This window comes from Equus asinus, chromosome 14 (genome assembly GCF_041296235.1).
Source record: "Equus asinus isolate D_3611 breed Donkey chromosome 14, EquAss-T2T_v2, whole genome shotgun sequence".
In the NCBI taxonomy this organism is placed as follows: domain Eukaryota; kingdom Metazoa; phylum Chordata; class Mammalia; order Perissodactyla; family Equidae; genus Equus; species Equus asinus.
The window spans coordinates 20,511,969-20,538,985 of NC_091803.1; the positions used below are offsets into that span (position 1 = coordinate 20,511,969).

Below are 27,017 nucleotides of genomic sequence, written 5' to 3' on the forward strand. Positions count from 1 at the left end.
CTATCTAGTAAGGCTGTTGTGAAGTGATTAAAAAGGGTTGTGGTGAAGTGCTTTGTACATAGTAAGTTATAAATGTTTGCTCTTCTTCTTTATCATCATCTTCCTCATCATCTGCTCACTCTGGTCCATCGCTAGGGAGACAAACTAGGATGCATTTGTGCTATTGAGAATCACTAGTTCTGATGTGAGAAGCAAATATGAAAATACAAAATCAATAAATTTATGGTCAGTCGATAACTAAAATATAGCAGGGTGCTGGAGAAGCTTGGGGAAAGAACATTTATGCTATTAATTGCCAAGAAGCTACCTCTCTAGGAGCTCATCTTATTGCTTCCAACCCTGTATTGGTAACATTCCTATCTTATTCATTACTTGCTGAAGACAGTATTTAATGTACCAGATCTTGTGGGCACTTTGTATACACCTTGTGTGAGGGAGGAAGGAGAAATAAGATATGTCTGGCTAAGGGAACCTAAGTGGTCATGTGGGGAAATAAGACCTGTATTTAACAATTGAGGACTATCTAGAGCAAAATAGATTGCAATGCTCTGATGTGCAGTGTACTGTGTGAGTGCCACAGGAAATAAGATGTGAGTAGGTTCTTGTGAGTTTGGTGAATGGTATGGACTTTGTGGGGGAAGTGGACCTTGAGTTGGACCTGAAAGAACTTAGAATTTGCATTAAGAGCCACAAAATGGTGGAGAGCCTGAACGGAGGTGGAGTTATGAGACTTAAACCACAAGCTGGCCTGGCCTGGCTGGAGAGAGAGAGTCCTGCCTGGCGATGTGGGTGGTTGAGGAGGGAGGTGCTATTCCACTTCTGCAGGATAACCTGCCTCTGGACCCCAACAGGAGGCACACAGCCCATCTCTACCCTCAGTGAAGCCCTGTAATAACATCTCTGTGTTCATCGTGATGTTTCTGGTTGTTTGGCAGGAGAGAAAACCTAGAGAGACCCATAGCATGGACACTAGGTCTGAGTGGATCTGTGTGAGCAGCAACCTAGCTGCAGCCTCTTTGTTTGTGAGCTGTTTGCCTGCGTTTAAATGTCATTTACATAGGGAGCTGTCAGAGTTGAGTTGGCCCATGATTATTCCTTGATGTATGTTGAAAAAAAAGGAAAGAAAAGAAAACTCTGGCTAATGAGGAGCTGGGTTCTTTTTCTCCATTGATGACAGCTTCCTTTCTGATCTGACGGTCCGTCAGAAACTAAGGTGGTGTGTGACTGTGGGGTTATGTCGTTGCTGAAGCTGTCTTTCCTTCAGAGTTGTAATTGATGAGGAGACCTGTCACTTGTTATGCTGATGCTGTGCAGATTCTTGTGCAGCTGCCAGCCAAGAGAGTTTTAGGACAGCATCTGATTGGGTGTAGGTTGTGGCAAAAGTGATAATAGAGAGCTGGTGAGGGTAGATTTTGATTGACCTGAGATTGTATATTATTAAACTGAGTCTGCATGTACATGTCAGTTTATGAAGAACTAGACCCATAATCCAACTTAGGGCTGTGGCAGTTTGGGTTTATTAAATGTGCTTTATATCACTCTTAATATTGAGAAGCACAGAGGAATATCTGTAATCTTTTAATCTATGCAATAATGGTTTGGAGGGGGATTACCAGACACATTGGACTATTGTTTGCCTATAATTGTATTCAGAACTCTTCAAAACATTGATTTGTTTCTGGCATACTGATTCAGCTCAACAGTCTCATAAAGCTCTTTTATAGTACTCTTTGCTTTGGATTTTCCCAAAATAATGGGAGGATAATAATAATGTGCTAGCGATAAAGAAGAGAGAGTAAGGTTGAAAGCAGATTCCTAGCTGAGTGGATAGCCATAAACATCATCTGTGCTCATAAACACCTGGGTGTGTGACCCTTGTGTTTATAAGATCTTTATCGCCTCATGGGCTCTCTGCTTGGGGGTTATCACTTCAGTGCCTTGTAAAATTTGATTGTGTTCAGTAAGTAGATTGTGAATTTTTGTTGAGTAGGGAAAAAGTGTCCCTCTCCTTAGTTTTCTCTGGGAATGACTGATCTGCCAGCAAGGGGCAGGTCTTACCAAAGACAGAAGCAGAGAGCTTCATTGTGCCCAAGTTCTTTGGAAACTGTACAGTGGGATCCCCCAAGGGCACCTTTTGTGCTTAATTAAGTGGCTTTTAAGGGAAATGACTTTTGAATGTAAGGGAGTGGGGTAGTACATTAAATAAACCCAAGCAGTGATATTGAGGTTTTTTTTTTAAAGTAGAAATGAAAATTTTGATCTAAATCAAGGAACTTTTTTTGGCATTATTGCCATCTTCTCAGAACCCTTTCTTCCCATTTCCAAAACTGGCCTGAGGAAATGAGCCAGAGAAATGGTCTCCAAGCTCAGTTTCACTGACTTTAGTAAAAAGGTATGATTAAGTGCTGCAAAGGCATAGTTAATTGCCTTCCATCTTCAGCGCTTCTTTAAACATTTCTTCAGGAAATTCTAGGCACTCTGTCAACCTGTATCTTCCCTGGATGCTGTTGCTTAATTGTTCCTAAAGGAAACAATCAGATTTCTGTGAACTGACACGTATGTTAGGCTGCCTGTGTAAGCTATTAGTTGCCTGGTTCGTGGTGCACCCAGGATAGCAGGCATATGGAGGAAGTTGCCAAGAAACAGGCATCTTCAGAGAGCTTTATTATAACTGAATTAACTTTATTATAACTAAAGTATGAGCCAATCTTGAGGTGTATAGGACCCATATTTATCAAAGGAGACTGTTCTACCTAAGACTTAGTTTCCTGTCCCACGAGGTTAATTGCTGCTGCATTTCATGGAGTTTATGAGGTGTGCTCTCCTCTGCCCTGCTCCAATCAAACGGTACTGCTTGGAAGTAATATAAACACGGGATTAATACAGAGCTGGTTCTACAATGGCACTCCACAATGGAGTGTGCTGTAGGTAGAGAGGAGAAACTCTACTTGAGTGGCACGAGGGAATGAGAGATACAAAAGTGATCAGCCAGTCGATAGAGATATTTATCAAACACCTGCTCTGTGCCTAGCTTTGTGAAATACAAAAGAAGTATGAGTTCCAGGCTCCCAAGGTACGTTCCATTTAGTTGAGGAAAGAGAAGTTTAGATCAGTAGTTCTACAAGTGTGGTCCCCAGACAAGTAGCGTCATCATCCTCTGGGAACTTGTTAGAAGTGCAGATTCTCAGGCCTCATCCCAGAACGAAAAAATTAGGGACTCTGGAGGGTGGGGCCAGCAGTCTGTTTCACAAACTCTGCAGGTGATTCAGATTTATGCTAAAGTTTAAGAACCTCTGCTTTAGGTTGAGCACTTCCAGGGGGATAAATTAGTGAACAAGGCACATGGAATTAAGGACTGCTGGCTTATAGGGCACAGAAAAGGAGGGAATAGAATGCTCTACAGCAGGATGCTAAACTGAAGTGTCAGTTGTGTGTGGCATGGGTCAGAGGAGGGAGGAAACAGTGGATCATCAAGGCAATATTTCCTGAGAGAGGGAATATTGAGCCAGGTTTTGAGGAATGAATAGGAGAGAAAGAGGAAGAGAAACCTAAATGAGTGCAAATATGATGGTGAGGGTTCTGTTTCTTCAAAGAGCTTAGTGTTAAGTATAGGGAGAACGTGAACTCGACCTCTAGCCAAGAAAAATAAATGTAAAGTCAAGTACAGAACTTAAGCAGTTTTGTGAAGAAGAAAAAATTGTTCCTCACAAGCTAAATTGTAGTGTGAGTTCATCTCTTTTATCACCTCTGGCAGGGGTGCAGTTAACTGAGGCCAGAGATCTTGCACCTGGAGAGGCTTAATAAAGTGAGGCTCTCAAGAGGAGGATTTTGTTTGTCTAAGGCTACCACTTTAAAAGTAGGAGGCCTGTGGTACTCATGAAAAGTAGGGGTAATTGTGTATGAAAAGGGAGTAGCCGCCTATAAGGGTAAAGTGCTCAGGATTGGTAAAGTGCTTTGCGTATGCTGGAGAGAGGGATCTGGGATCTAACTTTGGGGGTGGGGTTGGGTCCAGAAGGGTGCGGATGTGAGGAAATATAAATGTAAGTCTGTTAAGTTTTTGTTTTCATTTAAAGGCAGAAAGGAGCCACTGAAAGTTATTAAACAGGGAAATAAGAAGATTAGAATTATATTTTGTGAATCTAATCAGAGGAGAATCAGTGACTGGGGGGAAGTAGATGGGTTAGGAGGTTATTCTAATTGTAATAGTGAGAGATGGCAAGGGTTTGAATTAGTGCAGTTCTAGAAAAATGGTGGTGTGAGCAGCCTAGGGGTATGGTGGTTGAAAGTGGAAGGAAAGTACAAGGGACCAGCCTTGTGCTGATGTCTTCCATAGGTGGTTTAATAAACTCCTTACCACTGTCACTGGTAGATCTTAATCATCACCATTTTAATGTTATGGAGATTGATTTTTACCGAAGGTACAAAGGCTATGTAACTAGGAAGTGGTAGACTCAAGATTTGACTCAGATCTATCTGCCTGCAAAGCCTGTACCCTTTCTGCTCTAGATTCTAAACTTTGGCAAATAGAATGATTTATTTTGTTTAGAAATTGGGCAATTGTTGGTCTTGGCACAAGTCTTGTCTGCTGGGAGTTGGTGTTAAGAGATAGGGAAACAACAGCATAGGACATTAAAGTTCCTTTGGTGAAACTATATCTGAAAGAGTTTCAGCACAGGACAGATGGAATCTTGTCCCACCCAAAGGTGGACACAAGGGCTGTGCTGTTTTCTTTGTTGACCAGTGATCCACTAATCAGAGTTGAGAATGGATTCTTTGATCCAACGTCTGCCAAGGAAATTCCTTGAATCCTGGTCCCATCAGAACATACATATGGCTCCTATTCCTGTTGTGATTTGGTGCCGAAGTTTGCAATTTTAGAACATGGATCCTGTTTATTACTTCAGCCATCTAACTTCAAAGGTCCCCACATTCTGTAAAGGACAAAAAAATATGTACGAAATGGAATATAGGGAGAAGGGGAGAGGAAAGATTACTGCTAAACCGGGAATCTTGAGTTGTCTCACCTAAGCTATTTTTTTTTTATCTCCACTTCCTAGCAAGCGTATTGGTACTTTAGCAGAGTTAGGAGATAGGCAGAACTATAAAACTGTCATCGTTCTATCTCCATGCCTGAATCTCCTTTGCAGCAGCTTTACTCTCTTCCTTCTCTGCCTTTCCTTACCTTCCCAGGTGTGAAGTGCGACTCCATCTGCCTTGCTCCCCTTTCCTGAATAGAAGCTGTAGATACACTGTTGGGTGTCAGATTACACCTCTCAATTAAATTGTGCAGGACAGTAGTTGGCTAGCAGTGGGATAAGCCTGCATGCCTCATTAAATCTGAACTTCACTCAATGTAGACTCTCATGGAGGCATGAGGAATTTGTTTAGGTAAGGAACCCTTGAAAGGAGCCTGCTTGTTGAACTGTATGTCAGCAGCAGCGATGAAAAGATGCCTAAACATATGTCTCACAGCAGCCAAAGTCAATCAGCATAGTCTATCAGCAAATTAGTAGATTAGCTCTGCTGTTACTACAAGTCTTCTCAGTTTACTGGTTTGTGTACTTAACTGTTGACTGCTGTTTTTATTAGGGGCAACTAACATATCAAACTCATTTTGCAGTGTCAGGCCACGTTATCAACAAGTTTTGCTTACATTGGGGATCACTTCAGCTCATACTCAGCTCATGTCACACTGTAGCATGACATTGACTTCTTACCTGCACATTAAAGGAAATACTTATTAAATACTAGGGACATTTATGATTGCTAGGTGGAAAAAATGTAGGAAGTTCTCAGTTACACAGGGAAAAATGTAAGTGTTTCAGATGAACAATGGCAAAGAGAAATGGCTGTGATGAATATTGAGGTGATTGTGTTAGGTACTTTGAGAAAAATTGAGAATTCTGTGTTCTAAAGAGAGAGCCTGACTTCAAATCCTAGTTTTGTGATTTTGACCAAGACCTTATGTCTCTTTGCCTCAGTTTTTTTTCATCTGTAAAATAGAGACAATACTACCCACCTCGTAGAGGTATTGTGAGGATCTAGTGATATGATACGTATTGAGTGCTTAACTTAGTCACTAAATATAAACAGTAAATAAATCCTAGTCATTAATAATCATGACATTTAATTATATCATAAATCATTATTATTATTGTTTGTGGGACTTGGTACCTTTTGGTCAAATTGTTGTGGCAGAAGTATAAGTTCTATTGGAACAGAAACCAGCACTGGAATTTTTTCTCCTTATCTTGGTTGGGCTGCACTGTCTACTCTTTCCATCAGCTCCACAATACCTCAGTTCTGAGAACTGGCCTTGCTGGACGGAGCCGCTTGAGTGTCTCTGTTTCTTTTCCATGAACATCTTCACCTTTCCCTTCATTTTGGTGAGGCCATGGGAAGGGAGCAGTTAGATAAGAATGTGAACATTCGGCACTTCCGGAGTCAGTCACTCTGACTTGACTTTATAAGTTTGAGGTAGTTACTGGTGAAATTGAGCTTTGCAACTACTTATGTATCTGTATATTTCCTGATCTGCTTTGGTGGACAATGAAGGCTGCATCTATTTTAGAAAGTATGAAATGAGACTTTTCTTGGCTATTTTAAAAAAAGAAAAGTTGATGAGATTGAGCCTTAAGCAGAAAATACTTTTGCTACACTCTGGTCTCTCCCTTTCACTGGTGATTTTATGTGGATAGGAACTTAAATTCAGGAAATATGTTTACTGACACAGTTCCTGAGCTACTCTAGAAAGAAATTCCTCTCTTTACCCAGTAGATAGAGCTGTCTTTAGGCTTTAGGCAGTTCTCTTTTTAATTTTTGTAATCCACAAGAATGAGGCCACATGTCCTTTTAACAATTTTAGACTTCTTCTGTTAAGTGGATTACTGCCATCTGTCACTATAAGAGAAACCTTCCTGAGACAGAAGGACCCAAAACAGTGGTTCTCAACTCTGGGTTCATATTAGGATCACTTGTGGAGCGTTTAAAAAATTCCAACTCCTGGCCCACAATTCCAGATATTGTATAGTTGCTCTCGTGTGGGGCCTGGACATTGGTGTTTTTAAAGAATTCCCTAAGTGACTCTAGTGTCTAAATAGAAGAAGAACCACTAATGTGAAAGGAGTCCCTTATGATGGAAGAAGCAGTGGAATGAGAGCAGTTCTAGTTTTTCGTGGCAGTAACCCTGTTGTCTTCCATTGCGGCGCCCGTTTTGACTATGGAGTGGTACAGTTGTACTTGAATAGCAGTTCAGAGGGTAGTAATGGTGTCTTCTGGAACTCTGAATCTTCTGCAGCCAACCTAGCGCCAGGCATATATGAGATGCTCAATACCACCCCCCTCCCACTTGTTTTGGATGACTAAAATAGTGGAATTGAGCCCAGATTTACCAGCTGGTCATCTTTACTTAATCTCTGAACCTTTTCCCTTCTGTGGTCCATGAGGGAACAGGTCCACAAGGAGATATTTTTATTATTTTAGGGAGGAGGAAGCACCCAGCTCTGAAACACTTGGAGGCATAAAACTGATCTTTGGTTAAGATCAACAGAGGTTTGCTCTGTACTTCATAAATTGTCAGGTAAAAGAGTAGTACATGGAGTGCCTTTTATTACCTCTTTAAGCACCTAGTCCTTACTAGTGTTGTGGGCCGTGTTTTGCTCTTAAACGCAAATAACTGATTTGTTAAGGGGAATTAGGGCCTCTTTTTATTCTTCTTTCTTTCTTTTTTTCTTTATATTTAGCCCAAGTTGCATCAGGGCCTCCAGCTATAATTATTTAGGGAGAATTCTGTGAACACTGGAGAGCACAGCCTGGGAGTTTGGTAAACTATTGTCTTTTGGTTTGCGGATTGAGCAGTACTGAGCATATCTTAAGTAAGAGTAGCCCCTTGCAGTCAAGGATTGTTTTATATAGTTAGTGTTGATTTTTTATCCAGAAGATCTCTTTAGTCTCCCACAAGGCTGTGGATTATCAGGGCAAGTACTTATTGTCTCTAATTTATGAATTAAAAAATTTGAGGCTTATATTGAGTGACCTGCTTTAGACGATAGAGCTGGGCCTTGAAACCACAGCTGTTGACTGTAAATCCCTTCAGTACACTGAGCTTCGGGTAGTGCTTCTGCTTGGATTAGAGCACCCTATAAATGTGACTAATGGCGTCGCAAGGTTCTGTTTGTCCTAGCTGTCGTAGTTTGAATCCTTTGTTTGCGTTTGTGTGTGCTTGCTTGTGTGTGTATCTCTATTAATATTAAGCATCTTGCCATTTGCCTCTGCAGAATACAGTTGGTAGCTGGGAATGTACATTTGACATAGTCAAGAGAGTGTCATCTTTTATTAACTGTTGTGATTCTCTCTCGCCAAGGAGCCTACTTTCACTTTTAGTCTATTGTGAATGTGAATATTCATATATAGTATTTTATTTCTAGGCAAAATATTTTTCCTAGTCTATGTTATTTGCTTAGAATGATAATGCTGAAAGCTTAATATCTTCAGTTTTAGAAGATGAAATTTTTCTGGGGTGGTTTGTGAATTGTTTTCATTCATCCAACAAATTATTGAGTGCCTACTGTGTGCCAGGTGCTGTTTACTATTTTTTTTTCATGAGGAAGATTATCCCTGAGTTAATATCTTTGCCAGTCGTCTTCTACTTTATACTCAGGTCGCTGCCACAGCATGACTTACGAGTGGTGTAGGTATGTGCCCGGGATCCGAAGCTGCAAACCCAGGCTGTCAAAGTGGAGCACACTGAACTTAACCATTAGGCCATGGGGCTGGCCTCAGTGCTGTTTACTTTTCCTTCCATCTTAAGGAAGTCTAGAATAAAAATAAAACTGTACATATGTCAAGAGGAAAAGAGTCAACACCCATTTAGCTTCAGCTCCGTCTTTATCAGGCCAGTCTGGCTACTGAGCTTTATTGATTTCTTGGCTTTTGAGAGATAGTGTTTCTCCTAGTCATCTGATAGGCCCAGGGTAGGGAAATCCTCTTCTTGGTCTCCAGAAATGTCTCATGGAGAGGTGGTTGTGGCTGCTGGGAATTTTGAAAAGAGCCTGCCTGGACTGTGTGCTCTCTCATTCCATCCTACTGTTTTCTCTCTTCCCTTTTACCTATCCCCCCTTCCAGGCAGAGCCTCTTTTTGCTTCCTGGTTCCTATATTCCAGAGAGACTGTTAATTATGCTTGAGTATAAGGAAAGCAGTGAGGATTGAAGATCTCGAATGCAGACAAGTAGTTTTTGTCTTGAAGGGCTGCCTCCCTTGAAGGTAAATAAAGCTTCTCTTTTTGGTAGGCATCAGAGGGAGCTTTTAAAATTTCATGGGAGGAGAAAAGGGTTGTTCTGTCATTTATTTATCTTACTTGAGCTAAGTCACTGAAATCCTCAGTGGAATGTCTCTGAGATTGCTCACTCCAAGTTGTCTATAGCACCGTGGCCATTGTGTATGCTTATTCTCACTGAGGAAGCCCATAGCATGGTTTCCTTCCACTTCTGTACCTCTATTTTGTCTTGTCTCTTTTGTAGACAAGAGCATCCTACAGTAATTCTTTTGTATAAACCCCCATTCCTCAAATTATGTCACACAGCACAGGTTGTGAATAAGCATTCCATGAAGACTTGATCAGTGGGCTGGGAAACAGGATTGATATCATCTCTGTGGATATCAACACAAATCTGTCACTTCACCCCTCATCCTTGCTGGCAGAGCCCTGATTTCATTTAGGTGTTAACTTTTCATGTGGACTTGAGGTCAGAGGGTACATCTTGATTAGTCTAAGCTAATCATGATAATTCCACTCCTCATGCCAGTTAAAGGTCCAGGTCTGGCCAGTTTGACATTAGGGGAAATCTCGTATGGGCACTTCTAGAAAAAGTTTCCTTGCACTTGAAGAAAGAAGAAAAGTATAGTTTCTATCTCTGTTTGTTGTCTGCATGTGGTGCTTTGAATTTGGCAGTAGCTATCTTTGAACCTTGAACTGGCCTAAAGGGACAAACCAACATGGAGGGGAGAGCAGAGCTGAAAGAAAGATAGAAAGATAATATCTTTGATGATATCGTTGAGTTGCCAGATTAACCAGCATGGATTTGTTCTACCTCAGGACTTCCTGTTATGTGTGAGGAAAAGCAATTCTTATTTAAGCTATTATGATTGAGTTTTCTGTTTCCTACAATCCAGTGCATTCTCACTGACAAACTGTCTTACCCATCCACACAGGATGGTTTGAGATAAAATTAGAAAATGATGAAAATGTTACAACATTCTGTACTGTTTAATGTCCTTGTACTTTGCTCCTCCATCACTTTTGCTGACACTTTTCTCCATAGCAAGGGGACAGGCCACTAGGATGAAAAGCAGCCATTTAAAAGTCTGTTTTGGGTGTTTTCAAGCATCCTTTCTATAACAATTGACAGGATAAAGAACTCTTAAAAGTTAGTATGAGGCAAAAATTCCTGATAAACTTGTTTCTCTTATTGTTGGAAAGTGACAAATAAAGTAACCCAATATATTTTCCCTTTGTCTTTTTTGCTAAGAAGCTCCAATCCAACTGTAATGCTTAATGGTACTTCATCTAAAATTCCAATGTCTCTTTATTCTAAATTTTGCTAGTTGGTTTTATATAGTTTAGTTATTTTAACAAGTCACTAATCTGTATCACATTCTACACAAACATGTAGAATTTGAAAGTAAAAATTCTTACATCGCTTTACTCCATAACTGAAAGATACTTGGCTTTGACCCTTGACATGATTTAAATGACGATAGATTTAAGTGATGCTTTGTGACTGACTTAATTTTCAGGGTTTTAACTCATTTGTGAAGTTGGCTCAGCAGCCCTAAGAAGCATTAATATTTTGTGCAATATTTTCCAAAGATTGTTTGAGCCAATGGTAATCCTAAGGGTAGCCGTTGTGCTAAAATTCTGAGTAATACCTCCAGGTGCCTGAAATACATGCCTTTCTTTTTTTCCCAGAGTGAGTCATATGTTGAGGTTGTGAGATGTGTATCTGGATTTAAGTTTCGTAGTGTTTTAAACCTTTCTTTTGTTTCCTCCATTTTTAGTGACAAGTGTTTTCTTCCTCTGTCATTTACTGAGAAGTAAGTATCAATTGAATGGTGGTTTTGAATAGGGGAATGGGTTCTCTGGAGCCATGTATCTACCTGTTGGGACTGAGAATGTAATTGGTAGTTCTAGAATGGAGTTGCCATCACTGGCATATGTGACCCGTCACAAGGAAGGAAGATCCTGACCTCCTCAGCAGCATGTGCCAAGACGCAGAATGGCCTTACATCTTATAGCCTTGGAGGATACTGCTGACCCACTAACCAAAGGCTGGGTATTGTAGACCCCCCTGCCTTTCTCTCTCCTGGGTCAACTGGTGTTCAATAGCATAGAGACTTTCATGCTGTGGACCTTTTCACCTATTCAGGTTGCCTCTCATGTTGCTCCTCACAAGACTAATAAATTTTCACTGATGTAACTCGATAAATCGACAGCAAGCTTAGAAGATAATGTCAGAGATACTTAGGAAATATAGTCCTTGGTTTTACTCAGAGATCCTTGCCATAATTTTGCCTTATAAGAGAGAAACAACAAGCACCTGCTACTCCCAGTGAAAAGTCATTAACTGTAAACTTCCCCCTGTTGCCTGAGGGTATAGTGGTAGAGATCAAAAAGGGGTTTTGTGGAGAAAGTCTTGGAGACAATAAACACTAATTAGTTGGCCATGTTGTGAGATGTTGCCTGGGAGTGTCTAAGCTTCAGAGAGTATATAATTTCCCTCCTGGATATTCACAAGGAACTCCTAGGATGCTTTGTTAAAAAGTTGGTAATCAGTTATTATTGTGCCTCAGTACTTCTCAAACTTGAGTTTGCAATAGAATTACCTGGAGGGCTTATTACAACACAGAAATGCTGGATTCCACCCCTAGCAATTTGGTAAGTGTGGAATAGGGCCTGAGAATTTGAATTACTGACAAGTTCTCAAGTGATCCCCAGCCTGTTGGTCTGGGAACCATTTATTGAGAACCACTGTTTTATCTGATCCTCTATCTCTTCTCGTCTCAAATCCATGCAGCAGGTATAAAATTGGGCCCTCCAAAAGCATTGACCTTCACTCTTGACCTGATTATTATAATTATAATTGGACTTCAGTTATAAAATAATGTTGATGTTACATAAAAATCATGTAAAAAGTAGATCATATTTGAACTTCAAGTTGATTGTAAATCTTAATGAAAGCTCTACCATATTGTCTGGATTCTTGATCCTGAAAAACCTTGCTTGAACTTGAAATTTGTCCTAGAATGTCTGTGAAAAATCCAGATGCTGAGAAGTGTATTATACACTCCACAGTAATTACACTCAAAAAATTACTCCACAAAAAATTATATTCACACTCAAAATCATCTGGAAGCTTAAAAAAAATGGTCATTCTTGGGCTCCATCCTAGACTGATTGAATCTGAATCTCTGGGAGGGAACGTGAAGAAATAGTTTGGAAAGTTTCTGCAGGGATTCTAATGGGCAGCTGGGTTGAGAACCAAAGTTGTAGGCCCATGGAGAAATAGGGGAGCAAGAAAGCTCTGGGAGGACCTTCACACTTGCTTCCACCTGCTGCTCTACCTTCTTTTCACTGTTAAACAAATTCCCATGTCGTTGTCCTCTGTTATACCTCCACTTCACCCTTCCTGTCAGGATGGCTAGCTCCATCACGTGTGGGTCATTGTCTCTGGACTTAGGAAAACAGTTCGATAGACTGTTCACCCAAATGTGTGCAGTGGAAGGCCTTTATTCTTAGAGTTCAAGTTATTTTAAAATGTTGTTTTGTTTGGGGTCTAAGTCACCTCTTGTATACTTCAGTTTGAGCCTCTGTTCTCAGTGATCTCTAGTCTGTCTTCCTCACCGGAATAAAGGGAACAGTCAGGTGATGTTTCCAACACTTTCTGAGCCAACCCTTAATGCTAGAGGGAGGTTTAGGAAAGAGCCAGGCTCCCTCCTTCAGTGCCAACAGAATGAATGTTGTTGAATCACTTGATCCCAGCTCTGTGAAATAACATATAGGAGGAATTTCAGCTTTATGACATTAATCTGATAAACTCTGCTTGCTCTGGCGTGTTACATTCTCTCTGTGTTCCTCTGCTACCACTAGCATAACCCCAGCCTTATGTGTAGCAGCTAGCATGCAGGGCCCGAAACTCATACCAAGCCTTGTTGCAGACATCAAACGAGAACTACTTTAGAAAGCTCTGTGATAATGCTAGACACTTAACATTACTGCTGCTGGGCTCCTAAAAGGAGCCAGGAAGTGGCAGATCGGGAGAATCCTGTAAAATTTCCTTTTGAGCTTGGGCTTGAAGCAACCAACTGCTATAACCGAATACAGCAAAACCAGTTTGTCTTGCTTTTCTTACATCGTATTTTCCTGTTTCATCTTATAAGTTGTGTTGTCACTTTTCCTTTTCTCTCCCTTATTTATTTTTCCCATTCATATCTTTCCTCCATTTTTCTCTCTACTCCATCCATCTCTTCCCCACCTCTTCATTTTTTCTTTTCCTCGGTGTTCTCTCAATTCTCACTTTTGGAGAGCCAGGAGTCTTGTATAACTTGAGAATTAGCCAAACATTGGGGTTTTTACTTTTAGTGGACCTTGGATGGTTTCCTTTAATGCTCATTTTCAATCTCACTAATTTCTAAAACCAGCTGGCTGGAGAGCAAGCTACAAAGAGCACCTGTGCCTTAGAACTCATCAAAGATAGTCAGAAACAAGGAAAAGAGAATTAATATCCTTAACCCATCTATAACCCAGAACATAGGAGATACTGATACAAAGGTGGCAAAATCTGTGGCGTGTCTGTGACAGTTTTCCTTTTTCATGCTCATGGCAAACATCATAAATAGATCTCAGAGCTCTGATCTTCTTATTTGTCTTAACCCAATACTCCAGGGAGTATCACCACTAGACAAAATGAATCCCTATCCCTGTTAGTGGAAGCTTAGAGGGAATTTTTGGCAAGGGGAAAATGTTACAGAACTAACCATCTTATGACAGAGCTCTGTTGATTCAGTGTTGAAGATTTGTTCCAATAGACCCCCAAACCATCATCGATATTGCAGCCCTTACCTTTAGTATCTGTTAACCCAGGCATGTGACAAGAGGAAGTTTTCTAGAGATTGCCATAGGGTAAGAATAAATTTAGTCAATTTGGGAAAGCCTATAGACTGATTCGGGGTGAATAGGGCATAATATTTAAGAGTTTTAGTGCAGGTTGCTGGTTTTATTGGGAGGTCAGTGGTTGGACAAATGGGTTTACTAGAATTATGTAGGGCACTTAAAGCGTTGGATGCTGTGTATACACCCCAGAGGTGAAGATGTTTATTAGTTCAGATGCACAGGTGGCAGTCTGATTATTGGAAGAGGATGAAGAGATTTGGCAGTATCAGAGTATGAGCACATTTGAGCAGCAGCAGCTCATTGTCCTAGAACGAATTGCCTCCTGGCCACGACTTATTGACATGCCTGATGGAAGGACTCAGCACAAGCCACCAAGTATCTGTTTCTTCAGTTGACCATCAGAATGCCTTAAATAATTGTGTGGGTAAGAAATGTCAGAGTGACAGACGTGGGTTCAAAGTCCTGTACATTTTTGTATATCCACCTCTTGTCCTTCTTCTTTGTCTTGAACAAGTCAGACAAAACTAATATTTTCTGATATATAATATAAACAAATTCATGCTCAAACTGGTGGAGAAGGCCTGTACCATGTTCTAGTTTCATGGATAGGTGGTAAGTGTGACATGTCTGCCAAACAGAAATTGCTCTCTGCCTTCTGTATTTGGGGACACTGCTGACCACATCTCTGAAACAATCAGCTGTGGTTAAATTAACAGAAAATAGTACATGGACGTGAAACAAAATATATAATAGTTTTATCTTTATGCAGTAGATAAAGATATAGCATTCTAAATTTGTGTAAATTAAATTATTTAAACTGGATTTAAGGACATTCACTGTAAAGGTAGTATATGGTAAATCCTTTTGTAGTGACTTCCCCCGCCCTTTTGCATCACCATTTGAAAGCCTGCAATTTAATCTGTTTGGATAAGGTGGATTCTTGCATGGTTAAATCACTCCAGTTTATACTTTATTGGGGAGTAAATTACCAGACTAAGCTCCTAAAGGCAATGACAAAGAGCTTTGCCATAGGTGCTGAGGACACCTGCATTCACTTTCTGCACACATGAACTTTGTTTCCATCAGTCCAAATACTTGGAATCCTAGAAAAAAACTTAAAAACTTTAACGATAATAATGATTTTATCATTCACTCATTAATCAAAAGAAGTATTGAGCACTGTAGTGTGCCTGGAAGTGAAGGTGAGCAAAAATTTTAGAGTGATATGAACAATTTCTATTTTGAGCTCACTATAGTGGGGGAAACAGACAAGAAAACCAGTGATTAGTGCAGTTAGTACCTGGGCTGGCATGATAGCTAAGAGGACTAACAGGGCTCAGTTATTTCATCTGAAAATGGGATAATAATAATCCAGGTCTACAAAGTTGTAATGAGGATTCCAGGAGACTAATGCACATAGTGTGGCGATTATGGTAATTGAGAAGTCATCAGTAATGATAGCTACACTTATTGCTCATCCTTTGTTCCTTACAACAACCCTTTGAAGAGAGTAGCAGTTTTCCCTATTTTGCAGATGCTCAGAGAGGTTAGTTTGCCCAGGGTTATCCAGCTACAACTTGGTAGAGCAAGGCTTTGAATCTAGATGTCTCTCTCCTGGTTACCTTTTGTTCTCTTTATGCTACTCTGGAGGCCCAAGATGATTCCTGCTGCTTCCTGCTTCCCCTGTTATCCCCTTAAGTGCCTCACTGAGAGGAGCCTGCAATTGCTTGCCCCTCCTCTCCCTGCTTCCTGGTTGTGCCATGAGTCACCAGGAGCCATTTGTGTCAGAGGGGGAAATGGGGGCTTGCTTATCACATGTAGCAATTTGCTGTGTGTTCTTGCTTATTTGCCGGGGACACCAGCAGAGAACTGTTCATCCAGAGGCATCGTGTTTGTTAAGGGACCACATGGTGTATTTTAAAAGCTCTTGCTCTCTCTAGCATCATCGATTGTGCTTTAGCATAAGAAATAAAGTGACACTGAGCCTTTTATTCATACTACACGTGTTTTCCATTTAACTTTGACTGGTTAAATCTGGCATAAAATGGAAACTTACAAACCAGCCTCCCTTGGATGTATAGCTTCTCTTATGCTGTTTATGCTGAGGATCTTTACTGAACAGGGGGCTCAGAGAGGCGGCCTGCAGCTAGTGCTCTCGACTAGATTTTTTTCTTTTGCTTTTTTCTCTCTTGATGATGTAGGGGAGGAAGAAAAATCCTCTACCCTCTGGGTCCTTCTGGCTGGCGTAAGAATTAAATTGACATGAGACAGAATAACAGGAGAAAATCAAACAAAGCTTTATAACATGTATACATGGGAGAAACCCAGGAAAACTGAGTAACTCGAAGAATGGCCAAAGCTACCACATTACATACTGTTTTTAGCTAAAGACAAAAGAGGATGTTGGGGGTAGTGCTTTGGGACTTCACAGGGGAGGGAGGCAATTTACGTGAAGATAAAAATGCAAATGTTTGTTAAACAAGTATTTGCTGGGGCTCTATAGACAATGGGACCCTAAAGAGATCTTTTGATAAAAGTGGGCTTAGAAAGGACCCTCATAGTCTACTGATACCCAGAGTTATCTATGGTGATGGCCTGTGCTGGGGACAGGCATTGTCTTAAATTCTTTAGGCAGTTAGGGGGAAGGTCAAAGTTTCTTTGAGAGTCTTTTGTTCTTAAAAATAATCAAGCCAAAGAGACACATTTTGGGGTGGCCAATTCTGATCCCTGACGATGGCATGGATTGCCTTGTTTCATGAAGCTTGTGGACATGGGTAAATATTGAAGTGGGAGCTGGTATGTGATAACTGGAGAGGATATATTTATGTGCTCCCATATTGTGATTCAAGCTTTTTTTTGTTTGTTTTTTTGTGTTTTTTATTGTAGTAACATTGGATTATAACATTATATAACTTTCAGATGTACAAAGTAATATATTTCAAATTCTGCGTATATTACATTATGTTCACCAGCCAAAGACAAATTACAATCCATCACCACACACGTGTGCCTAATCACCCCTTGCACCCTCCTCCCTCCCCTCTTCCCCTCTGGTAACCACTAATGTAATCTCTGTTACTATGTGTTTGTTTACCGTTGTTTTTCTCTTATACTGATGAGTGAGATCATACACTATTTGCCTTTCTCCCTCTGACTTATTTCACTTAGCATAATACCCTCAAGGTCCATCCATGTTGTCACAAATGGCCAGATTTCATCATTTCTGATGGCTGAGTAGTATTCCATTGTGTATATATATACCACATCTTCTTTATCCATTCGTCCCTTGATGGGCACCTAGGTTGCTTCCAAGTCTTGGCTATCATGAATAATGCTGCAATGAACATAGGGTTGCATGTATCTTTATGCCTTTGTGTTTTCAAGTTCTTTGGATAAATACCCAGCAGTGGGATAGCTGGATCATATGGTATATCTATTCCTAATTTTCTGAGGAAAGTCCATACTGTTTTCCATAGTGACTGCACCAGTTTGCACTCCCACAAGCAGTGTTCGAGAGTTCCCTTTTCTCCACATCTTCTCCAACACTTGTTGTTTCCTGTCTTGTTCATTATAGCCATTCTGACCCAAGTGAGTGATACCTCAATGTAGTTTTCATTTGCATTTCCCTGATAGCTAATGATGTTGAACATCTTTTCATGTGCCTGTTGGCCATCTGTATATCTTCTTTGGAGAAATCTCTGTTCAGATCTTTTGCCCATTTTTCAATTGGGTTGTTGGTTTTTTGTTGTTGAGGCATATGAGTTCTTTCTATATTTTTCATATTAACCCCTTATCTGACACGTGGTTTGCAAATATCTTCTCCCAATTGTTACGTGTCTTTTCGTTTGGTTGATGGTTTCCTTTGCTGTGCAGAAGCTTTTTAGTTTGATGTAGTCCCATTTGTTCATTTTTTCTTTTGTATTCCTTGCCCGGTCAGACATGGTATTTGAAAAAATGATGCTAAGACTGATGTCGAAGAGCATACTGCCTGTGTTTCTTCCAGAAGTTTCATGGTTTCCGGTCTTACATTCAAGGCTTCAATCCATTTTGAGTTGATTTTTGTGCATGGTGTGAGATCGTGGTCTACTTTAATTCTTTTGTATGTGGCTGTCCAGTTTTCCCAACACCATTTATTGAAGAGACTCTCCTTTCTCCACTGGATGCTCTTGGCTCCCTTGTCAAATATTAGGTAACCATAGCTGTGTAGGTTTATTTCTGAGCTCTTGATTCTGTTCCATTGATCTATGTGTCTGTTTTTGTGACAGTACCATGCTGTTTTGGTTAGAATAGCTTTGTAGTATATTTTGAAATCAGGGAGTGTGATACCTCCAGCTTTGTCCTTTTTTCTCAGAATTCTTCTGGGTATTTGGGGTCTCCTTTTGCTCCATATAAGTTTTAGGATTCTTTGCTGTATTTCTGTGAAAAATGTTGTTGGAACTTTGATAGGGATTGCGTTGAATCTATCGATTGCTTTAGGAAGTATGGACGTTTTAACTATGTTAATTCTTCCCATCCAAGAGCACAGAATATCTTTCCATTTCTTTGTGTCGTCCTCAATTTCTTTCAACAATGTTTTATAGTTTTTGGTGTACAGAGCTTTCACCTCTTTGGTTAAGTTTATTCTTGGGTATTTAATTCTTTTTGTTGCAATTGTAAATGGGATTGTATTCTTAATTTCCCTTTCTGCATACTTCGTTGTTAGTGTATAGAAACGCAACTGATTTCTGTATGTTCATTTTGTGTCTAGCGACTTGACTATATTGATTTATTATTTCTAAAAGTTTTTTTAGTGGGTTCCTTAGGGTTTTGTATATATGAAATCATGTTGTCTGCAAATAGGGACAGTTTCACTTCTTCTTTTCCAGTTTGGATCCCTTTTCTTTCCTTTTCTTACTTGATTGCTGTGGCTAGGACTTCCAGTAGTAGGTGAAATAAGAGTGGTGAAAGTGGGCATCCTTGTCTGGTTCCTGTTCCTAGAGGCATAGCTGTCAGCTTTCTCCATTGAGAATGATATTAGCTGTGGGTTTGTCGTATATGGCCTTTATTATGTTGAGGTATTTTCCACTGTACCGATTTTATTTAGAGTTTCATAAGCAGGTTTCATAGAGTATCATAAGTAGGCAATGTATCTTGTTGAATGCTTTCTCTGCATCTATTGAGATGATCATGTGATCTTTATTCTTCATTTTGTTAATGTTGGGTATCACATTGATTGATTTGCATATGTTGAACCATTCCTGCACTCCTGCAGTGAAGCCCAGTTGATCATGATGTATGATCTTTTTAATGTATTGTTGTATTCGATTTGCTAGTGTTTTGTTGAGGATTTGTGCATCGATGTTCATCGGGGGTACAGGCCTGTAATTTTCTTTTTTTGTGTTGTCCTTGTCTGGTTTTGGTATCAGGATAATGCTGGCTTCGTATAATGAGTTAGGAAGCCTTCCCTTCTCTTCAATTTTTTTGAAGAGTTTGAGAAGGATTGGTGTTAAGTCTTCTTGGAATATTTTGTAGAATTCACCAGGGAAGCCATCTGGTCCTGGACTTTTATTTTTGGGGAGACTTTTGGTGACTGTTTTGATCTCCTTACTGGTGATTGGTCTATTCAACTCTTCTACTTCTTCTTGATCCAGTTTTGGAAGGTTGTATGATTCTAAGAACTTCTCCGTTTCTTCTAGATTATCCAATTTGTTGACGTATAGCTTCTCATAGTATTCTCTTATAATCTTTTGTATTTCTGAGGTGTCTGTTGTAATTTTTCCTCTTTCATTTCTGATTTTATTTGATTCTTCTCTGTTCCTTTCTTGGTGAGTCTAGCTAAAGGTTTGTCAATTTTGTTTATTCTTTAAAAGAACCAGCTCTTGGTTTCAGTAGCTTTTTCTATTGTTTTTTAATCTCTACTTTGTTTATTTCTGCTCTGGTTTTTATTATTGCCTTCCTTGTGCTGACTTTGGGCTTTGTTTGTTCTTCTTTTTCGAGTTCCTTTAAGTGCACTGTTGTATTCTCTATTTGGGATTTTCTTTGTTTGTTGAGGTAGGCCTGAATTGCTATGAACTTCGCTCTTAGAACCCCTTTTCTGTACCCCATAGATTTTTGGCACGTCATATTTTCATTTTCATTTGTCTCCACGTACGTTTTCATTTCGTCTTTGATTTCTTCATTGACCCGGTCAGCTTTCAGTAGCATTTTGTTTAATCCCTGCATTTTTCTGGCTTTTCTGATTTTCTTAGTGTAGTTGATTTCTAGTTTCATACCTTTGTGATCGGAAGAGATGCTTGGTATTATTTTGATCTTCTTAAATTTATTGAGACTTGTTTTGTGGCCTAATACGTGATCAATTCTGGAGAATGTTCCATGTGTATTTGAAAAGAATGTGTATTCTGCGGTTTTTGGATGGAATGTTCTATGTATATCTACTGAGTGCATCTGGTCTGAAGTGTCATCTAAGGCCAGTGCTTCCTTGTTGATCTTCTGTTTGCATGATCCATCCACTGGTGTCAGTGGAGTGTTAAGTCCCCTACTAGTATTGTGTTACCGTCTATTTCTGCTTTTATGTCTGTTAGTAATTGCTTTATACGTTTAGGTGATCTTATGTTGGGTGCATATATATTTACAAGTGTTATATCCTCTTGTTGGATAGTTTCCTTTTTTATTACTTAGTGCCCTTCTTTGTCTCTTGTTACAGTTTTTGTTTTAAAGTCTATTTTGTCTGACATAAGTATTGCTACCCCTGCTTTCTTTTCTTTGCCATTTGCATGCAGTATCTTTTTCCATCCATTTAATTTCAGTTCATCCATTTAATTTCACAACTGAAGTGTGTCTCTCATATGCAGCATATATATCGGTCTTGTTCTTTTATCCAATCGGCCACCCTATGCCTTTTGATTGGAGCATTTAGTCCACTGACATTTAAAGTAGCTATTATATAAATATGTATTTATTGCTGTTTTCTTACTTTTCTTCTGAGTGTTTTAGCAGTTCTTATCTGTCCCTTTCTTCTTCTCTTGCCTTCTTCCTTTGTGTTTTGATGGCTCTCTTTCGTAATATGTTTGATTTCCTTTCTCTTGCTTATTTATTTATTTGTTATAGGTTTCTCGTTTTTTATTACCTTGAGGTTCTTATATAATATTCTATGTATATAGCAATCTATATTTAGTTGCTAGTCTCTTTAATTAGGTCTGTTTCTAAAAGCTCTATTCTTTTACTCCACTCCTCCCACGTTTTATGTTTTTGAAATCATATCTAATCTCTTCTTTTGTGTGTATCTATCCATTGCCCTCTTATCATTGAAATAGGCAATTTTGGTACTTTTGTCTTTTAATCTTCATTTTATTTTCATACATTGTTGATCTGCTACCTTTACTGTATTTTTTCCTTTGCTAGTGCTTTTATTGCTTGCTTCTGTTTTTCAGTTTTGTTTTTTTTTTTGGATAATTTTCTTATTCCTATTTGTTCTCTTTTCTTTGTTGCTTAAATAAGTCCCATCAGCATTTCTTTTAGAACTGGTTTCTTGGTGATAGACTCCTTTAATTTTTGCTCGTCTGGAAAACTCTATCTCCTTCGATTCTGAATAATAACCTTGTCAGATAGAACATTCTTGTTTCTAGGTTTTTTCCTTTCAACAGTTTAAATATGTAGTGCCACTCTCTTCTAGCCTGTAGAATTTCAGCAGAGACGTCTACTGATAACCTTATGGACTTCCCTTTGTATGTCACTTCTTGCCTTTCTCTTGCCATTTTAGGATTCTCACTTTACCTTTAATTTTGGACATTTTAATTATAATGTGTCTTGCTGTCGACCTCTTTCGGTTCATCTTGTTTGGTGTGCTTTGTCTGCTTCCTGTACTTGGATGTCTATTTCCTTCCTCAGGTTAGGAAAGTTTTTACGTATTATTTCTTCAAATAGATTCTCTGCCCCTTTATCTCTCTCTTCTCCTTTTGGGACAACTATAATATGAATATTAGTGTGCTTGATATTGTCCCAGATTTCTCTTAGACTGTTCTCTTTATTTTTAATTTTTTTTCTTTTATCTGTTTTCCTTGGGAGATTTCCTCTAGTCTTTTGTCAAGCTCTGTGGTCCGTTCTTCCATTTATGCTGCTATTGAGTCCCTCTAGTGAATTTTTCATTTCTGGTCTTGTATTCTTCTTTTCTGATCCGTTTTTTTTTTAAATGTTTTCTAGTTCCTTGTTGATGTTCTCATCTGTTTTCATCCAGTCTTCTCCCAATATCAGTGAGCATCCTTATGAGTTTTTGTTTGGACTCTGTCAGTTATATTGCTTATTTCTGTTTCATTTAATTCTTTTCCTTGGGTTTTGTCTTGTTCCCTCACCTGGAACATACCCCTTTGCCTCCTCCTTGTGCCTCTTTCTCTGTGCTTATATCTCTGTATTAGGTGAGTCAGCTATGTCTCCTGAACTTGGAGAAGTGACCTTATGTAAGAGATGTCTTTTGAGGCCCAGCAGAGTGCTTCCTTCTTGTCACCGGTCCAGATGTTCTAGGGATGACCTCTCTGTTGGCTACATGTGTCCTTCTGCTGCTGCAGGGTTGCTCTTCTGCAGGTCCCTAGAGAGTCTAGGCTCTCCCTTCCTGGCTGGCTGTTTGTAAATCAAGTTTCGGTAATCCCAGCACCATTGGCTGCAAGGTCTAAAAGCACAGTCTTGTTGTAGTTTTTCTGTTAAGTCAGTAGACACCCGGTGTGGCTAGTTGCTAGGCTCTGGAACTTACACTTACTGTAGGCCTCAGGCCTGTCAGCCTTGTTGTCACTGCTTTTAGTATTGCAGCTTAGTCGGGCTTGCCCCAGTCAAGGGAGCACCCAGTTGTTTCAGGATTTTGAGGGCGAGACTGATCCTGTTTGTGGCTGTGAAGCACAAGTCTTCTGCCACTGATAAGCCCCACCCCCCACAGGTCCACACACATCCTCAACACAGTCCTGGCCTATGCGTGCTTCCCGACCTCCTGGAGCATACCTAGTCGCCCCACTGCAGAGGCGCCCACAGTCTCCACCAGTGCCCCCCACAGTTCACCTGCTTCTCACACAGACCCTCCCCCACAGAGGCAGACACACTCACCTGTCTGTGGAGGATGAGGCACCCAGTCTATGGAGTCCAACAAGTAGCCTGAGTGCTTGCCGTTGGGTGGAGCCAATCAGTATGGCGGGTTGCCTTCCCTGGCTGAAGTGAATCAAATCTGTGCTCTACTGGGTGTGGCAGAGCCCTGGGCTAACAGGCCAGGGGATGAACTCCAGTAGCATCTGCCAGCGTCCATGTCAGCACGCCTCTACTTGGTCACAACAATGGTTGCTGCTAATGTCTCAGTCTCTGGAGAGGTCTCACCTCCCACCAAGGTTCACCCAGAGCGTACCGCGTGAATTTTTTCACTGAAGGACTGTGCACCTTTCTTTCTGGTGATTTTAGGTTTCTCTCTGAGATGGGTGAATTTGTGCATGGGCCTTGTAAAGACCTGGCTTTTTTCGGCTTATTTCTGATAGCTGTTCTGTGGATATTCCCCGTTGTATTTAATGTCCTGCAAAGCCAGATATTATGACACTCAGTCAGTTGTGCTGAGTCTAAAGGATGCTTATAGCAGTAATGTTACCCCGCTAAGCTCCCCGCTTCTCCAGGGAAGGTTGCATACCTTAGGGTGGCTCCTGCCCAGCTGGCTGTGATGCTCCATGGCTTGCGAAGGTGGCTTTTCTTCTCTCCAGAAGGAATTTCTGCCTCTTCCACCTCAGTTAGTGCTGTCCTTTGTTGCGGGAGTTCCTTTTATCCAGTTTTAAGGTCTTTCTCAGGGGTAATTTTTTTGAGAATAGTTGTAATCTGGTTGTGTTCGTGGGCGGAGGTGAGTTCAGAGTCCTCCTACGCTGCCATCTTCACGAGATCATCCTCTTGTTGTCCTAATTCAAACTTTTGTATTTTGTACATTTGACAAAACTGGGTGGCCACTGTTTGGAGTTTCCCTGAAGTTTGACAAATTTGTGGCTCTAAATTTGGGATGATTCTTAGAGATCGTGTATTTATTTTACAAATGAAGAAACAGATTTCAAGGGATGATGATGATATGATGATGATGATAGCAGTGATAGCACTAACACTTTTTAAGGCATACACTGTCCTGGCTGCTCTATGTATCACCTTATTTGATCCTTTCAATGACTTTATGAGGCAGACATTATTATTATCTCCATTTTACAGATGAGGAATCTGAGGCACGGAGAATTTCAGTCATTTGTCCAAGTCACACAGCTGGCAAGTGATAGAGCTGTAATTTGCATCCAGGCTGTCTGGATCTGTCAGAACCTTTGATCTCAGTTACCACACTGTAGCTTGTATGTGACTTGCCCCCAGCCACGAAACTGGGAGAAATTATCCAGGACCAGAATCCCCCTCTTTTGATGGCTGAACTACATCAGTGATTTATAAAATTCTTTTAGCTGTGGAACCCTTCCTTAAATGGATATATTACTAGATAATGTAGCTAAATAAGAAAGCAAAAACCCAGCTGCTGTGGTTGAAGTGGGGTAGGAGGGGCTCTAACCATGTGTTCCCTTTATTCATCCCTTCCTGTGGCTTCTGAGCAGCCCACATTTGGCATAATTTTAAAATCCCAGCTTTAGTTTTTGAATATGAGCTTCAGAGTGATCTCCTTTTGGCCACAATTAAAATCATAACGGGGAACAGATATCTCTGGTTAGGTCTGTCCCATTCTCTCTGATTCTGTACCCACTGGAAGCAAACTCTGAAGCTTTTGTAGCTGCATTATTTTAGGTCTGCAGGTTTGCTGGGGGTAATCAGAATCAGTTATATGTTGGAGAAAGGCCCTCCTGAGAGTCTGAAGAAGGCATCAACTCCCTTGCCTGCTGAAAATCTCTGGGCTGGAGATGGTATTCTAATCTGCACGTCTGGTGGGCAGTGAATTGCTGAGTTTCATTGCCTATCTCTTTGCTTGGACATTGTATAGAGCCCCAAGGTCCTCACTTGGAGCATTACTTGTATTATAACCACCTTATTTTGGCTCTCACTCACTAGAATATGTCCTAGTCTTCTTTCCATGTGTGCAGTGCTGAGCACTGTTTAGCAGTAGCTCAATAAATGTTAGTTGAACTTTTTGAATCACTCTTTTGGGTTCCGGGTTATAGACATAGATTAGAGGTCAAACAGATTGACTATGATTTGACCCCAGAATGTCTTCTATAATGGGGGCTTATTTTCATCTCTCTTCTAGTAGTGGAATAGAGCTGGTCTAGTTGTGAGTCTAGCAAAAAGAAATGACATCAATTTGAAGCTTATATCCCTTTTGAAATTTGTGGAAAACCCAAAGATTTCACTTTTAGATCTTTTTTTCTCCCTCAGATTAAACAATTTCTCCCTTTTTAAAGATAATTGGGGGAGAAAAGTAGTGTGGGGGTATTTAGGAAAAGCAGGCCTCCAGCCAGAAGAATCATTTCAAGGCCTCAAATTGATTCTTTGTTGGCTCACTAGTGGTCTAGTAGCCACCTGTACTTGTCATTTTCTTGTAGTTGAAGGGACTGTGACAGGAGAGGGAAGTATATGAGGCCTAGCAGCTTGGCCAGAATGTGGCAGGGGGAGGGCAGAGAGATGTAAAAAGGGAGATAAGAAATGAGAATCTGTCTAGGTCTGTGGTTCTGAATGTGGTCCCTGGACCAACAGCTTCAGCATCACCTGGAAAGTTGTTAGAAATGCAAATTCTCGGCTTCCACCCCAGACCTGCTGAAATAGAAACTCTGTGGGTGGGGCACAGTAATACATGTTTTTAAAACCACTACTCTACTAACATTTTCTTGAATATTATCAATTGTTGCTAGCTTTTAGTTGATTCCTATAATACATTTTATGTGTCAGTGAGTAGGTCGGTATTAACGGAGGACTGTTGAGGAAACATAAAGAAATCCTGCATTTTAAAGGCATTTCTTAGAGTTAAATTACATGTGTTATTAGTGTCTATTGCTTTTGTTCAGATTAAGCTCTGAAACAAAATTAAGATTCTCGTCAGGCCTTGAGCTTATTAATAGCTGTTTAGTACTAGTGTAAAATGTCTGATATCTATAGAGCAAGTGCTTCAGAAAACACACACTTCTTAAGTGCTCCACTAGGGAAGCATCGTGAAATCCACAGGATGCTAAGATTTAACAAATGTCGTTTTGTTGCACTCTTCTCAGTGTAATAAGTGTGGTAGTTAAGAACGTTGGACTCCACAGTCTGAGGGAGCTTCCAGTGGTCAGATTTCAGGCCATGTGGACATTAAAAAGAATGAATGAAGTTGAATAAAGCATGGCGCAAATAAAAATCCATGAATCCATAGTGACGAGAGATAGACAGAGAGAGAGAGAGAGAAACTCTTGGCACTGTTGGGAATGATTATTATGCCAATTCCTCATTCTAAAAATTGTAGATTAAAGGAAAAGAATTAAGTATTTGCCCTGCCTTTTAATGAGAAACTGTAGTTCTTCTATGAGGGAAAGCTCTACTTTACAAAAGGATACTAGCAAATAAAATATAGCAGGAAACATAGAATTAGAATATCAGCATTTTCAACCTACAGTGAGATATTTGATTCAAAAAAGAGCCATCAATGGAAGGCAAAACCATTACGTTAAAAGGATGTGGAGGAACAGAATAATCTTATGGAGAACACTCCACAAATCACTTGCAAAGGGGAAAGTGTACATTTACAGTGGTGGTCACCACCTTTACTAAGTGGTCAAACTTGGCATCACCAATGGTGGGATAGCCTGACTGCATGAGCCTCTTGATGTCATGTAAAATGAAGTACACAGCATCACCAAGGAGTAGTTTTACCATAAATGTTTAACCTGAGTCTAATCAGGTTTATAG

General features: G+C 40.1%; 1 protein-coding gene across 10 annotated transcripts in view; it reads left to right on the forward strand.

Moving 5' to 3' along the window:
• Positions 1-27,017, forward strand: part of AUTS2 (activator of transcription and developmental regulator AUTS2) — a 1,153,302-nt gene that overhangs the window by 201,498 nt on the left and 924,787 nt on the right. The gene's annotated exons all lie outside the window — the stretch shown is intronic.